The sequence below is a fragment of the Grampus griseus genome, assembly GCF_964374135.1.
Source record: "Grampus griseus genome assembly, chromosome: 15".
Taxonomy (NCBI): domain Eukaryota; kingdom Metazoa; phylum Chordata; class Mammalia; order Artiodactyla; family Delphinidae; genus Grampus; species Grampus griseus.
Window position 1 is genome coordinate 59710721 of NC_139009.1, and position 15644 is coordinate 59726364.

The window sequence follows — 15644 nt, forward strand, 5'->3', positions numbered from 1 at the left end:
GTTGTTGGCTGGAGGCTTTAATTTCTCTCCTTATGGGCTTCTCAAAGGCTGTTTGGATGTCCTCATGACATAGCAGCTGGCGTTCCCTGGTGTGAGTAATCCAAGGGAGAGAAGGGAGGGTCAGTCAGAGGCTACCCTTTTCATGACCTAGCCTTGGAAGTCACATAGCATCACTTGCACCACATTGTATTCATTAAAAACAATCTTCTAAGTCTGACCTACATTCAGAGGAAGTGGAATTAGGCTCCACCTTGTGAAGTGAAATTATCAAAGAATTTGTGGACAGGTTTAGAAACCACCTTAACAAGAAGAGGCAAACAGATTTCTGGTCACCATTGCACTAGCCTTGACAAAAACTCAGAAAAATAACTGCTTTTTTTTTTTTAATATTTATTTATTTGGTTGCACCAGGTCTTAGTTGTGGCAGGAGGGCTCCTTAGTTGCGGCTCGCCAGCTCCTTTGTTGCAGCATGCATGTGGGATCTAGTTCCCTGACCAGGGATTTGAACCCAGGCCCCCTGCATTGGGAGCACGGAGTCTTATCCAATGTGCCATCAGGGAAGTCTCAACTGCTTGTTTTCTTGAGTTAGTTTCTAAAATTCTATATATGTTACACCTTATAGTCTGGCGTGAATGCTGCAAAATTAAAGTATCAGAACTAAGTATTCTCGACGTTTATGTTCTATTGCAGGACATGAAATGTTGTGGGATTTCTCAAACTTTCATCATGGCCCTGTGTCTATCCAGTCATTAGATTTGGACTCTAAAGACAGAAGGAAGGCAATGGTTGCCCCCAAATCCTGTTTATTAGGACAGTTGCAATTGAGATGAAATGGTGATGAGATTCTTTATGTCATTGAAACAAAGCCCCATTTATGTTAACAAATCACAGGAAACAGTTTGTGATGACTATTCTTTTTCTAATACGTTCAGGCATTGAGCTGTGGCTATGCTGAACAGGCAGAAGCTGAGCTTTGGATAGAGCTGCTCAGGACTTGTCTGGCCAATCAGAAAACAGAGTGGGTAAAAGTACAGGATGGGGAATTGTAAAATAGAGTAATGGTGAGAAGATGTGGAGTAGGATACATTTTTTTCTGTTAAGAAAATTGACATTTTTAGATGGGAATGAGAAATTCTGTAAGTGGTCCAAAGAGACTAGATGACATAAAACCTTGGCATAAAAGCATGAATACAGTAGACTCTAAGGGTAAACATATATTTTGCTTTGGAATGCCATGAATATTGGTGAGCATCTTTCAGTTTACAGATTTCCAGGCTCACATCTTATAGGCAAGCTAATCTAGTCCCCTCCCTTATAAGAAGTTGAAATCCAGTGAGATTAGTATCAGAGCAGAGACTAGAAAGGTAACTCTTTTGATTGCTAATCTAGGGTTTTATTCAGTGTTCTATATTGCCGTAAGGGGTTTATAAGCCTTTGCATTATCGGGTTCCTTGCTACCTCAACTTGTCCTTTCTTTACACCACTTCACCTCAGCTGAGCTGGGATTCATGTTATTCCTCAAACACACCCAACATGCTCTGGTCCCAGGGCTTTGCACTTGATGTGTCCTCTATTGGAAAGCTCTTCTTCCAGATCTCTGTGTGACTTTCCTCCTCCCTTCCTTTATATCTCTGCTTAGCTGTCACCTCACCAGGGAGGACTTCTCTGATTACCTTATTGAAAGCATTACCCAGCCCCTCCTTCATCATTTTCCCTTACTTCCTTTATTTTCCTTTAAAGAAGTGATTACAGTTAAATGAGATCATATGGGTGGGCCCTAATCCAATATGACTGGTGTCCTTATAAGAAGAGGGAGAGACACCTGGGATGTGTAGGCATACAGAAAAGCCCACATGAGGTCGTGGCAAGAAGGTGGCCAGCTGCCAAGGAGAGAAGGCTGAGGAGAAACCAAACCTGTCCACACCTTGATTTGGACTTTCAGCCCCCAAAACTGTAAGAAAATAAGTTCATGTGGTTTAAGCCACCCAGCCAGTGGTATTTTGTTATGGCAGCTCAAGCTGACTAATACAACCTGTAAGTATTCCCTGTTCCCCTCCACTTACCTCCTCTGTCTCCTCTTACTCATGCTGTTGCAGCCTTACTGGCTTTCTTGCTGTTTCTCAAATATGCCAAGCTGGCGTTCACCTCAGTGCTTTTGTGTTTTACATTTACTCTGCCTGTAATACCCTTCCTCCTGGATATCTCTACTGCTTATTCCCACACTTCATTCAGATTTCTGCTCACATGCTGCCTTCTTAGTGATGCCTTTCTTGACCATCCTATTTATTTATTTACTGGTTTTTATTTTTATTTATTTTTTAAACATCTTTATTGGAGTATAATTGCTTTACAATGGTGTGTTAGTTTCTGCTTTACAACAAAATGAATCAGTTATATATATACATATGTTCCCATATCTCTTCCCTCTTGCGTCTCCCTCCCTCCCACCCTCCCTATCCCACCCCTCCAAGCGGTCACAAAGCACCGAGCTGATCTCCCTGTTCTATGCGGCTGCTTCCCACTAGCTATCTACCTTACGTTTGGTAGTGTATATATGTCCATTCCTCTCTCACGCTTTGTCACAGCTTACCCTTCCCCCTCCCCATATCCTCAAGTCCATTCTCTAGTAGGTCTGTGTCTTTACTCCTGTTTTACCCCTAGGTTCTTCATGACACTTTTTTTTCTTAAATTCCGTATATATGTGTTAGCATACAGTATTTGTCTCTCTCTTTCTGACTTACTTCACTCTGACAGACTCTAGGTCTATCCACCTCATTACAAATAGCTCAGTTTCGTTTCTTTTTATGGCTGAGTAATATTCCATTGTATATATGTGCCACATCTTCTTTATCCATTCATCCAGTGATGGACACTTAGGTTGTTTCCATCTCCGGACTACTGTAAATAGAGCTGCAATGAACATTTTGGTACGTGACTCTTTTTGAATTATGGTTTTCTCAGGGTATATGCCCAGTAGTGGGATTGCTGGGTTATATGGTAGTTCTATTTGTAGTTTTTTAAGGAACCTCCATACTGTTCTCCACAGTGGCTGTATCAATTTACATTCCCACCAACAGTGCAAGAGGGTTGCCTTTTCTCCACACCCTCTCCAGCATTTATTGTTTCTGAATTTTTTGATGATGGCCATTCTGACTGGTGTGAGATGATATCTCATTGTAGTTTTGACTTGTATTTCTCTAATGATTAGTGATGTTGAGCATTCTTTCATGTGTTTTTTGGCAGTCCGTATATCTTCTTTGGAGAAATGTCTATTTAGGTCTTCTGCCCATTTTTGGATTGGGTTGTTTGTGTTTTTGTTATTAAGATGCATGAGCTGCTTATAAATTTTGGAGATTAATCCTTTGTCAGTTGCTTCATTTGCAAATATTTTCTCCCATTCTGAGGGTTGTCTTTTGGTCTTGTTTATGGTTTCCTTTGCTGTGCAAAAGCTTTGAAGTTTCATTAGGTCCCATTTGTTTATTTATGTTTTTATTTCCATTTCTCTAGGAGGTGGGTCAAAAAGGATCTTGCTGTGATTTATGTCATAGAGTGTCCTGCCCATGTTTTCCTCTAAGAGTTTGATAGTTTCTGGCCTTACATTTAGGTCTTTAATCCATTTTGAGCTTACTTTTGTGTATGGTGTTAGGGAGTGATCTAATCTCATACTTTTATGTGTACCTGTCCAGTTTTCCCAGCACCATTTATTGAAGAGGCTGTCCTTTCTCCACTGTACATTCCTGCCTCCTTTATCAAAGATAAGGTGACCATATGTGCGTGGGTTTATCTCTGGGCTTTCTATCCTGTTCCATTGATCTATCTTTCTGTTTTTGTGCCAGTACCATACTGTCTTGATTACTGTAGCTTTGTAGTATAGTCTGAAGTCAGGGAGCTTGATTCCTCCAGCTCCATTTTTCGTTCTCAAGATTGCTTTGGCTATTCGGGGTCTTTTGTGTTTCCATACAAATGGTGAAAATTTTTGTTCTAGTTCTGTGAAAACAGCCAGCGGTAGTTTGATAGGGATTGCATTGAATCTGTAGATTGCTTTGGGTAGTAGAGTCATTTTCACAATGTTGATTCTTCCAATCCAAGAACGTGGTATATCTGTCCATCTATTTGTATCATCTTTAATTTCTTTCATCAGTGTCTTATAATTTTCGGCATACAGGTCTTTTGTCTCCTTAGGTAGGTTTATTCCTAGATATTTTATTCTTTTTGTTGCAGTGGTAAATGGGAGTGTTTTCTTGATTTCACTTTCAGATTTTTCATCATTAGTGTATAGGAATGCCAGAGATTTCTGTGCATTAATTTTGTATCCTGCTACTTTACCGAATTCATTGATTAGCCCTAGTAGTTTTCTGGTAGCATCTTTAGTATTCTCTATGTATAGTATCATGTCATCTGCAAACAGTGACAGCTTTACTTCTTCTTTTCCGATTTGGATTCCTTTTATTTCCTTTTCTTCTCTGATTGCTGTGGCTAAAACTTCCAAAACTATGTTGAATAAGCATGGTGAGAGTGGGCAACCTTGTCTTGTTCCTGATCTTAGTGGAAATGCTTTCAGTTTTTCACCATTGAGGACGATGTTGGCTGTGGGTTTGTCATATATGGCCTTTATTATGTTGAGGAAAGTTCCCTCTATGCCTACTTTCTGCAGGGTTTTTATCATAAATGGGTGTTGAAATTTGTTGAAAGCTTTCTCTGCATCTATTGAGATGATCATATGGTTTTTCTCCTTCAATTTGTTAATATGGTGTATCACGTTGATTGATTTGCATATATTGAAGAATCCTTGCATTCTTGGAATAAACCCTACTTGATCATGGTGTATGATCCATTTAATGTGCTGTTGGATTCTGTTTGCTAGTATTTTGTTGAGGATTTTTGCATCTATGTTCATCAGTGATATTGGCCTGTAGTTTTCTTTCTTTGTGACATCCTTGTCTGGTTTTGGTATCAGGGTACTGGTGGCCTCGTAGAATGAGTTTGGGAGTGTTCCTCCCTCTGCTGTATTTTGGAAGAGTTTGAGAAGGATAGGTGTTAGCTCTTCTCTAAATGTTTGATAGAATTCGCCTGTGAAGCCATCTGGTCCTGGGCTTTTGTTTGTTGGAAGATTTTAAATCACAGTTTCAATTTCAGTGCTTGTGATTGGTGTGTTCATATTTTCTTTTTTTTTTTTTTTTTGCAGTACGTGGGCCTCTCACTGTTGTGCTCTCCCGTTGCGCAGCACAGGCTCCGGATGCGCAGGCTCAGCGGCCGTGGCTCATGGGCCCAGCCGCTCCGCAGCATGTGGGATCTTGCCGGACCGGGGCACAAACCTGTGTCCCCTGCATCGGCAGGCGGACTCTCAACCACTGCGCCACCAGGGAAGCCCTGTTCATATTTTCTGTTTCTTCCTGATTCAGTCTTGGCAGGTTGTGCCTTTCTAAGAATTTGTCCATTTCTTCCAGGTTGTCCATTTATTGGACAACTTTATTGGCATAAAGTTGCTTATAGTAATCTCTCATGATCGTTTGTATTTCTGCAGTGTTAGTTGTTACTTCTCCTTTTTCATTTCTAATTCTATTGATTTGAGTCTTCTCCCTTTTTTTCCTGATGCGTCTGGCTAATGGTTTATCAATTTTGTTTATCTTCTCAAAGAACCAGCTTTTAGTTTTATTGATCTTTGCTATCGTTTCCTTCATTTCTTTTTCATTTATTTCTGATCTGATTTTTATGATTTCTTTCCTTCTGCTAACTTTGGGGGTTTTTTGTTCTTCTTTCTCTAATTGCTTTAGGTGCAAGGTTAGGTTGTAAAGTAAAATAAAATAAAGTAAGATAAAATATAATAAAGTTATTAAAATAAAAAAATAATTAAGAGAAAAAAACGGACGGATAGAACCCTCGGACAAATGGTGGAAGCAAAGCTATACAGACAAAATCTCACACAGAAGCATACACATACACACAAAAAGAGGAAAAGGGGAAAAAATCATAAATCTTGCTCTCAAAGTCCACCTCCTTAATTTGGGATGATTGGGTGTCTATTCATGTCTTCCACAGATGCAGGGTACATCAAGTTGATTGTGGAGCTTTAATCCGCTGCTCCTGAGGCTGCTGGGAGAGATTTCCCTTTCTCTTCTTTGTTCTCACAGCTCTCGGGGTTCAGCTTTGGATTTGGCCCCGCCACTGCGTGTAGGTCGCAGGAGGGTGTCTGTTCTTCGCTCGGACAGGACGGGGTTAAAGGAGCCGCTGATTCGGGGGCTCTGGCTCACTCAGGCCAGGGGCAGGGAGGGGCACGGAGTGCGGGGCGGGCCTGCGGCGGCAGAAGCCGGCATGACGTTGCACCACTCTGAGGCGCCCCGTGCGTTCTCCAGGGGGAGTTGTCCCTGGGTCCCGGGACCCAGGCAGTGGCGGGCTGCACAAGCTCCCCGGAAGGGGGGTGTGGATAGTGACCTGTGCTCGCACACAGGCTTCTTGGTGGCGGCAGCAGCAGCCTTAGCGTCTCATGCCGCCATGTTAGCCGCGGCTCGCGCCCTTCTCTGGAGCTCCTTTAAGCAGCGCTCTTAATCCCCTCTCCTCGCGCACCAGGAAACAAAGAGGGAAGAAGTCTCTTGCCTCTTCAGCAGGTCCGGACTCCCTCCCGGCCAGCCGTGGCGCACTAACCCACTGCAGGCTGTGTTTACGCCGCCAACCGCAGCCCTCTCCCTGCGCTCCGACCGAAGCCCAAGCCTCAGCTCCCAGCCCCGCCCGCACCGGCGGGGGAGCAGACAAGCCTCTCGGGCTGGTTAGTGCCGGTTGGCAGCGATCCTCTGCGGCAATCTCCGCGCTTTGTCCTCCGCACCCCTGTTGCTGTGCTCTCCTCTGCGGCGCCGAAGCTTTCCCCCTCCGCCACCCGCAGTCTCCGCCCGCGAAGGGGCTTCCTAGTGTGTGGAAACCTTTCCTTCTTCACAGCTCCCTCCCACTGGTGCAGGTCCCGTCCCTATCCTTTTGTCTCTGTTTATTCTTTTTTCTTTTCCCCTACCCAGGTACGTGGGGGGTTTCTTGCCTTTTGGGAGGTCTGAGGTCTTCTGCCAGTGTTCAGTAGGTGTTCTGTAGGAGTTGTTCCACGTGTAGGTGTATTTCTGGTGTACCTGTGGGGGGGAAGGTGATCTCCGCGTCTTACTCTTCTGCCATCTTCCCGGAAGTCCTCCTTGAACATCCTATTTAAATTATAGCTTCTGTCGCCTCCTGGTTCCCTATGTCCTGATCCCTATGCTTGTTTTTATCCATAGCACTTAACACCATCTGACATACTACATACTTACTTGTTTATTGTCTGTCACCCCAATCAAGGCTGTAGGTGTCATGAGGGCAGGAGTTAGCATTGCTGTCTGGTTTGCCACTGACCGTTTGGTACCCAGAAGTGTTTCTGGCATAGAGTAGGCCCTCGAGTTATATTTGTTGGATCAGTTAATGAATGAACAAATGGTACTGGCCCATAGGTAGACAAATATATTGGTAGGATAGACTAGAGAGTCCATAAATCCATTTTTTAAAATCCATTTTTATATACAGGAATTTAATAATTTGTGGTTGTTTTTTAAGGGCAAGGAGGATTTCAGTGAAGGGGGAAAATGGTGGTTTGTTTATTTAATATCTGGAAGCTTCATGATGGATCTAATACATTTGGAAGAAAACAAAGTTAGGTTGCTACTTCATGTCACAAAAAGAATACATCTTAAATTAATTGAATATCTAACTGTAAAAAATAAAGTTATAAAATTGTATAATTTCCGGGTGTATATGCTTCTGGAGGGGGTGAGATGAGCCTTCTTAGACCAGAAACAAACAAAACAAAAACCCACACCATTTAGAAGTCATAAAGGAATAGATGACAAGTTTGATTGCATTTAAATGTTATAATGGCAAAAGACACTCAGAAACAAAATATCAATGTGGAGAAACCAATTGCAACATATTTGACAAAGGGTTATATTCCTTATATACAAGCACCATCTCCTGATAAAAAAAGAGACAATCAGCTCATTAGAAATACCAGCAAAGAATATTAAAGGTTTTTTTTTTTTGACCCATCAGGGTCATTCACCCTTTCATCAAATATACACTGATTTTCTACTGTGTGCCAGGTATCGTTCTAGGTATTAGAGATAAAGCAGTGAAGAAAACAGACAAATATCCCTAACATAGAGCTCATGTTTTAGTGGAGGGAGCTAGATAAGAAATAATAAGAGATAAACTATATGGTATGTTAGAAGGTGATATGTGCTATAGAAATAAAGCCATGTAAGGGGGAAGCATAAAGGAAATGAATTAGTTTGCCCAACTCTAGGGAAATGAATTAGAAAACCTAGGTGAAATGGATGCTTTTCTGGGAGAATGTAAATTATAGGAATGATTGTGGAGGAGAGAGAAAAATTGTAATCAAATTATATATCATAAAATATCTAGAGAGGGCTTCCCTGGTGGCGCAGTGGTTGAGAGTCCTCCTGCCGATGCAGGGGACACGGGTTCGTGCCCCGGTCCGGGAAGATCCAACATGCCGCGGAGCGGCTGGGCCCGTGAGCCATGGCCGCTGAGCCTGCGCGTCCGGAGCCTGTGCTCCGCAACGGTAGAGGCCACAACAGTGAGAGGCCCACGTACCGCAAAAAAAAAAAAAAAAAATCTAGAGAAAGTTGTTCAAGAACAGCCCCTAGAGTAAGCACCAGAAGAGATATTTCAAAGATGAATTCTACCAAACTTAGAAAGCAGACAGGTCATTGATTTTTAAACTACGTCAGTTTAGAAAAAGAAGTAAGGTTGTGGAGAAATGGTCATTCTTTTACATATTTAGTGACAGTGGGAATTTGTATAAGCTTTTTGGAAAGTATTCTGTCAATATCTAGTAAAATTAAATATCTGTCTATCCATGTCCTTTAATCTAGCTGTCTCACTTGCCTTTGGAAATAAAAATATTAGTTGGTAAGGCTGTTTGTATAAAACAATGTTTGTAAGTATCAAAAAGATTGAAAACAACTTTAGTGTTCAGCAGGTTGAAGAATTGATGATAGAGTCATACTGTGAGTCTTATGCAACTATTAAAAAAAGAGGATTTATATGATTTACTTGGAGAAATGTCAGTAATCAGGAAAGTAAATAGCAGGCCAATGTGTAAATCTTTGGAAAAAAAGAATGAAGAACATTTCCCATTACATGCAATTAACACGTTTGGGTATGTTTGTATGAATATAAAGAAATATATGGAAGGAAATAATCACACTTTAACATTGGTTATTTGGAGTTTGGGGAGAGCTTCTTGGCTTTTTCTTTGTTGTTTTTGGCTTGTTGCCTCTATCAGGACTTTAAGTTTGAAAAGAAAATCCCGTAAGATTATTTTATAAAAGACTTTTCTTTCAGCCTTTTCTATGCTTAATGTGAATAAAAGAAATGCATCTACTTGTGTTGCATCACAACTAGCAGTTGCTCGCAGGTGATGTGAATTGCATGGTATCCAAGGGGCAGGACTTGTGAATTCTACCAGATTTTGCCCAATGATTGAATTGTTTTGTTGGTGTAGTAGAGGTACTTTGAGAAGTTACTCAAAGTCTCTTAACTCAAGGTTTTTAATCGGTAAAATAAAGGTAAAAAATATCTATCACATTAGGTAGGTATTTTTATTACGAAACGACTCAAAGGATTTTCCAGGTGTTAAGCTTTTAGCTCAATTAGCTTTAATTGAATTCAAATTTCTTGACGTTTTCAGTGGCTATGATATACCTCGCATCATTGTAAATTTATATCTATTGATTTGATATTGAAATATTAAGTATTTCTATATCTATGTTTAAAGGATAAAGGCAGGTGAAATCTTAATCATACAAAGCATTACGATATCCAATGCCAGATGAATACCATGTATTTTAATGTATTATTGAAGGCAAAAATGATCAGGGAAGACTTCATGGAGGTGAGACAATGCAGGTCTCACATATGCGCATGATTTGAACAGGACAATAGAGGACAGGCACATAACAGGCAGAGGCACCGATACCGGTGCCCGAGTTTTGCCGGGAAGGCCTGGAACGCCACACGAGAGAGCGCCCCCTTCCGGAACCGAGTTCCTCCTGCCCCTTTCTCGTGCCTCCGGGCGAGCGCGGTGCCGGCGGTACGCAGGCGCCGCGAGCAGCTGAGGGCTCGCAAAGGCTCGAGCGGCGCGCATGCGTGCGGCTCTTTGGAGGCGGTAGCTTCTTCGGCGTCGGGACTGGAGGCTGAGTCTAAACTGTGTGGGGCGCAAATGGGATCCGGCTGTTAGTCGGGTAGGCATAGGTAGGACGGCTGCCTTGTGGGGAGCAGGGGGCTGGAAGGCGGGAGTCCGTAGCGTGGGGGTCCTGAGCCTTTCCTTTGCAATCCGGGCCGACTATTGTATCTGTGTCGCAGCGGCTGCGCACAAAATGGCGGCGGGCTGACGGCGGGGGCGGGAGGAGGTTGGGGGACCCCCGGGATGGGAAGGGAGCTCGGCTGCCTCTCCACCGCGTCGTTTCACCGCACTGCCCCCGGAGGACCGGGTCGGGGCCCGTGCTAGGACCCTACTTCAGGAAGAGCCGCCTGACGCCGTTTGCACTGGGCGGAGGAACGAAAACAGCCCTTCGGCAAGGCCGTGGCGGCCCCTTCCCCATCCGCGGAGGGCCTGCCGAGAGCGCACCAGGCCTGACAGACGGAGGAAGCGGTGGTGAGGGAGCGTCGCGGAGGGAGTAACCATTCCCGTCGGGCCTGGAAGAGAGGCGGTGGAGCTCGAGCTGAGCCCTTTGGCGAGCAATATTGTGCAAGAAGCGTGGAGAGAAGAGCGTGTTTGTGTTTGGGGCTGGGGAAGGGGGAGTTGGGGTGAAGAGGGAACCTACGATCCAGCGGCTTTTGCTGGTCGGGGTTTTCTCTCCCTGCCTTGTGCGGGCCTGAAAGCAAAGAGAGTGTCACCTCTGTGCGGGATACCGAGGGCTCGTGAACTGCTCTGATACTTAATTCCAAATTACTCAGAGGAATCCAGAATGCGGATCGTTAGTGATTTAGGTTTGCGTGATTCCTAGCTTGGGCCCCGTTCTGTTCAAGGTGGGAGGAGAATGTGTACCACACACAAGAATCCTGGAGGACATCTGAAACAGATCTTTTGTTGTTTGGGATAACTGTGAATAAGGGAGACATATTATTACAAGATCTTTAGTTGAAGTAGACAACGAAGGCTTCCTCAAGCTGTTTTCTCTTAATTTTAAAATTTGCTCTGAGGCAAAATTTGGGGGGAAAGTAATATTTTAATCTGGAGGAGTTCTGAAGAAAAATTTGTTCGCAGGATCCGGCGACTTCTGTTGATTCAGATTCTTTTTCTAACCAGCTTTGGAATTGTGCACAAAATTTTTTTTTTCTTTATTTGTTATAAAGGGTTAACTCATTTTTCAAGGATGTTTGCTGGCTCAGATTTGCAATTAAAATTGATAATCTGAAAAACAATTTACAAAAATGAGTTTAATGAAGTTTATACAGAATAATGAACACATAATTTACATTATTTCAATATAGCTTTAAATATTGCTGATGATTAGGTATTCTAGACTTAGTGGGCTTATGTTGCATTCTTTTTCCATTTGACAGCATTTCATATACACTATATTCTCATACTCGGTAATATACACTTAAATAATCATGTGAAATTAACATGTTAATACACAGAAATAATGCTGGGCCTTCTTGATTGTGTTGGAACCAAGTGAGGGTAAAGATAAAACAGTTGGAAGAAACCACAGAATCTCGTTCGTTTTTATTAACTGGTTTTCATGTCACACATATTTATTACCTTGAGTAGTGGTTGTATTTTAGTTTTGTAATCTCTTGTATTTTGTTATGGGGGGCGTATACAGCATATACTCAGGTTTAAAAAAATACTTACAATTAGTGATCACTTTGTACTTCATGGCTGTCTTAAAATTTTTCTCTCGGGTGCTCTTAGGAAGGTGATCTCTGGAAATTTTTTTTATGTAGTGAAAGAAAATGAGAGACAAATAGTTTAGTGGAAAGAGAATATAGGCTTTGGAATCAGAAGATCTGGCTTCGAATCCCTGTTTTCCTCTTAACTGTATGAGTGAGATTTGGGGTAAGTTATTTTAGTCTTTCTGAACTTTTGTTTCCGTATCTGTAAAATGGTGATACCACTACTTCCTGCTTGGGATTATTGTGAGGATTAAGTTAGAAAAGGTATAAAAAGCCCCTATCCTTTGGCACGTAGTAGGTACTTAATAAATGTTAGCTGTTACTATTGTTGCAAATTTTTAAGTGCTTAGGCAGCATCTTTTAATAGAAAATTGCAACCTGTGGATACTACCTCTTAATTAAAAAGAAGAGGCTTAAAGGAATTTAGGTTAAATTGATAGAATTTTGGAGCTGAAAGATCATATAATCTTTCATTAAAATATTTTCATCTATTGATATAAACTTATCAAAATAATATTGTATCCATTTATTTATATGATTATTATGTTCATCTTTGTATCTGTCCCAGTGCTTGGTATGTATTAGATGCTCCTACGTTGAGTGAATGAACTCAGGTGGTGGTTGCCAGAGTCTGGATAAGAACACAGGCCCTTGGGAGTGCAAATCGTGCTCTTTCTACTGTGACTTAATGTATACTGGTCAAGGTTTGGAAAATATCTGTCCAGATAATTAATAAAATGCTTTATATACTGAGAAACAGTGCTTCCAGTATGGGTACCCAGTAATATATTTTGGGCTGTTGTGCAAGGAAACAAGCTACTGAATGTTGAAATGTGGTTTTAGAGATCCTCCAAACTGAAAGTAATTATACTTGTGGCTAAAGCCAATAAGCCTTCTTTGTATCCAACTTTACTTACTCTTTCATTGCTTCAACTTTATTTACTGTAGTCTGAAATTTGTGATTGAAATGAAAACGGAAGGAAGATAGGTATATGGAAAATAAGAGAATAATGGAAAGGAAGAAATAATGGTAGGGAAAAGGTGAGGCACAGAAATAAAACACAGCTCTTATGATCAGTGAGGATCAAGAGTAACGGGCTTTGTATTGAAAAGAGAAATGTTCAGGGAGTATAGGAGAAGGGCTTTTAAGGTGCATATATTTTGATGTTTTCTTAGTGCTTACCCTGGGGTACGTACATTTTGGATTATTTTTCTACTCTTTTGAGCCCCTTAAATAACAAAGTATATTTATTGTTACAGTCATTCTTAAGTTTTCATACTTTTTTCTTGCCTTACTTCCACAGTCTTCATTTTATTAATCTTGCAACTGATTTCCCTGTTGTTCTTGCTAATGAGTGAATGTTGCCAACTTTCTATTCTTTTGAATTTCTTCACTTCTTTCAAAAAAATTTTTTTTTATTAGGGAAAATTTTAAAGGTACGCAAAAGCAGAGAGTATTTTATAATGATTCACCTATCACCCAGCTTCAACAATTATAAGCTAATGGTCAGTCTTGTCTCTACCCTCCATCCTGTTATTTTTAAGCAAATCCCATAACATATCATTCATCAATTTATAGTTTAGAATTTTTCTCCAAAATATTTAGGAAAAAACATGCATATCACACCTAAAGTAATAATAGTTCCTTAATATCAGAGATTCAGTCAGTATTCACATCTCGCTAGTTGTTTCTTATACACCACACACGTGTCTGTGTATACATGTATTAATTTAATTTCTATTTCTACTACCATATTGAAATTTTCAGAAATTACCCATGTCTTAATAAAAGGAACAAACAACTACCTGCTTCTTAGGTAAAGCATTTTGTTTACTGTCTTAACATTTTTTGAGCATCTGTTGCATGTCACGGGGTATAATTTTAATCATTCTTCACATCAACATTCTGTGTTGTTATACTGAGTCTTGGGTTAATCAGCTTGCTGAGGCTCACATTTTTAGCAAGCAACAGGATCAGAACTAAAGCACTGAGTCCAGGGTCTAAGTTCTTAAAAAACGCTATGCTATGTTAGTGTTAAATTTTACTTATGGGAGTTACCCAATTTTGCATGAAGTCACTTGCTGGCACTCCTTGTAGCAGGGTGGATATCTTCAGATAAGTGGAAATTTCCCCAAAAATGAGATAATTATGGATTGCATAATGGGCTAACAGTCAATAGTTAGGGAGTGAACATGTTGCAGAAGAATAGCCAAATCCAAAAATGTGCTTAGGACTGATGCTCTTTATCATTGCCAGCTTTCTGCCTGTTGCCATACTTGCTTATAGTCCCTTTTTGACCTAGTACTAAGGTGTTAGATAGCCTGGTATTGGGTCATTTACTATTTGAATGAATTAAACTGCTGGCTTACAGGGGAATTCCGTATTTCCCTTCCCTTTATCTATCGTTTTGCGTGCTTGCATGCACCCTTATTTTTTTCCTGAACTACCTTGAGAGTAAGTTTCATGTATTGTGTTCCTTTACCCTTTATTAGTTTATTAATTAGCGTAATAGTTTATTTCCTAAGAATAGGATGTTTTCTTTTGTAGTCATAGTGCCGTTATCAATCTCAGTAAATTTAATATTGATAATATTTTTTACCATATTCTGATTTTGTCTGTTGGCCCAATAATGTTTCTTATAGCAGTTTTTTCTCCCCTCCAGTACAGGATCAGTCTAGGATTAGGTAATTGCATTTAGTTGTGTTTCTTTAGTCTTTCTTGCTTTGGAATATTTCTATAGTCTTTTAATCTTTTTGTGAAATTGCCATTTTTGAAGAATACTATTTGCTTTCTTTTTTTTTTTTAATAGAACATTTTTCATTTTGGATTTTTTTGATGTTTCCTCTTGAATAGATTCAGATTATGCATCCCTGGAGAGAAAAATCAAATTGCTTTGTTCCCCCATGGTATCAGATCTGGAGGTGCAGGAAGTCCATCTGCCCCTCATGGATAATATGATGTTTGATCACATGTTTGGTCAAAATGTTTGAGGTTTTTTCTCCCTTGAACTAATTGATCTGTGGAGAGATATTTTAAGACCATGGAAATGTCCTGTTCCTCATCAGAATTTCACTCAGGATTTAACATGCACGGATGATTCTTGCCTGAACCAATCTTTACATTACTGTGATGGTTATAAAATGATTTTCCAACTTAGCATTTTCTCCACATTTACAGTGATTGATTGGTATGGTGTTACGGACTCCTGGCTTTCTCAGTGGTTACTGCCCAGTCCTTTCTTGCTTTATCTTATTCTATGTATATATCTTGTTTTCCACAGTGAGAACCCTGGTCCCCAGCACTATCAAAACATTTACTTACATGCTCAGTCCCATGATATAGCTAAAGTAATTTAAGAATTGTTTTATCCATACCACTGCAAAAAAAAAAGCAAAAGACAAAACAAACTAGTAAAAAGAGTAAGAATTTGTTTGTAGGTCTCAGTTTTCTCCTAGCTCCACCAAAACTGAGAGCATATAAATCAAATAGTGGGTTCATAAATTACTTGTTTTTAGTTTAGTTTAGTTTTCTTTTTCCCCTTCAGTGAGTTATGGTATTCATTTGAAAAATGAATTAGTTTGCTTTCAGTTTTAGCTTTTTTCCTTCTTCCCATCCTTGATTTAATTTTTTTAAAACTTTAGTTTGTTGACATGCTTCTGAAAGTCAAAATTATATAGTAAGACATACTCCATGAAATATGGTTCCCATTTAT

General features: G+C 40.5%; 1 protein-coding gene across 6 annotated transcripts in view; it reads left to right on the forward strand.

Annotated features, from left to right (window-relative positions):
* Positions 1 to 15644, forward strand: part of ZNF638 (zinc finger protein 638) — a 147609-nt gene that overhangs the window by 53852 nt on the left and 78113 nt on the right. The window contains exon 1 of one of the 6 annotated variants that reach the window (XM_082672557.1): positions 10185 to 10281. The exons of 4 other annotated variants lie outside the window; for them this stretch is intronic. The gene's annotated coding sequence lies outside the window, so the exon portion shown is untranslated. Of the gene's footprint in view, positions 1 to 10184; positions 10282 to 15644 lie in introns of those variants that run through there. One more of the 6 variants, XM_082672558.1, reaches the window with a different exon arrangement.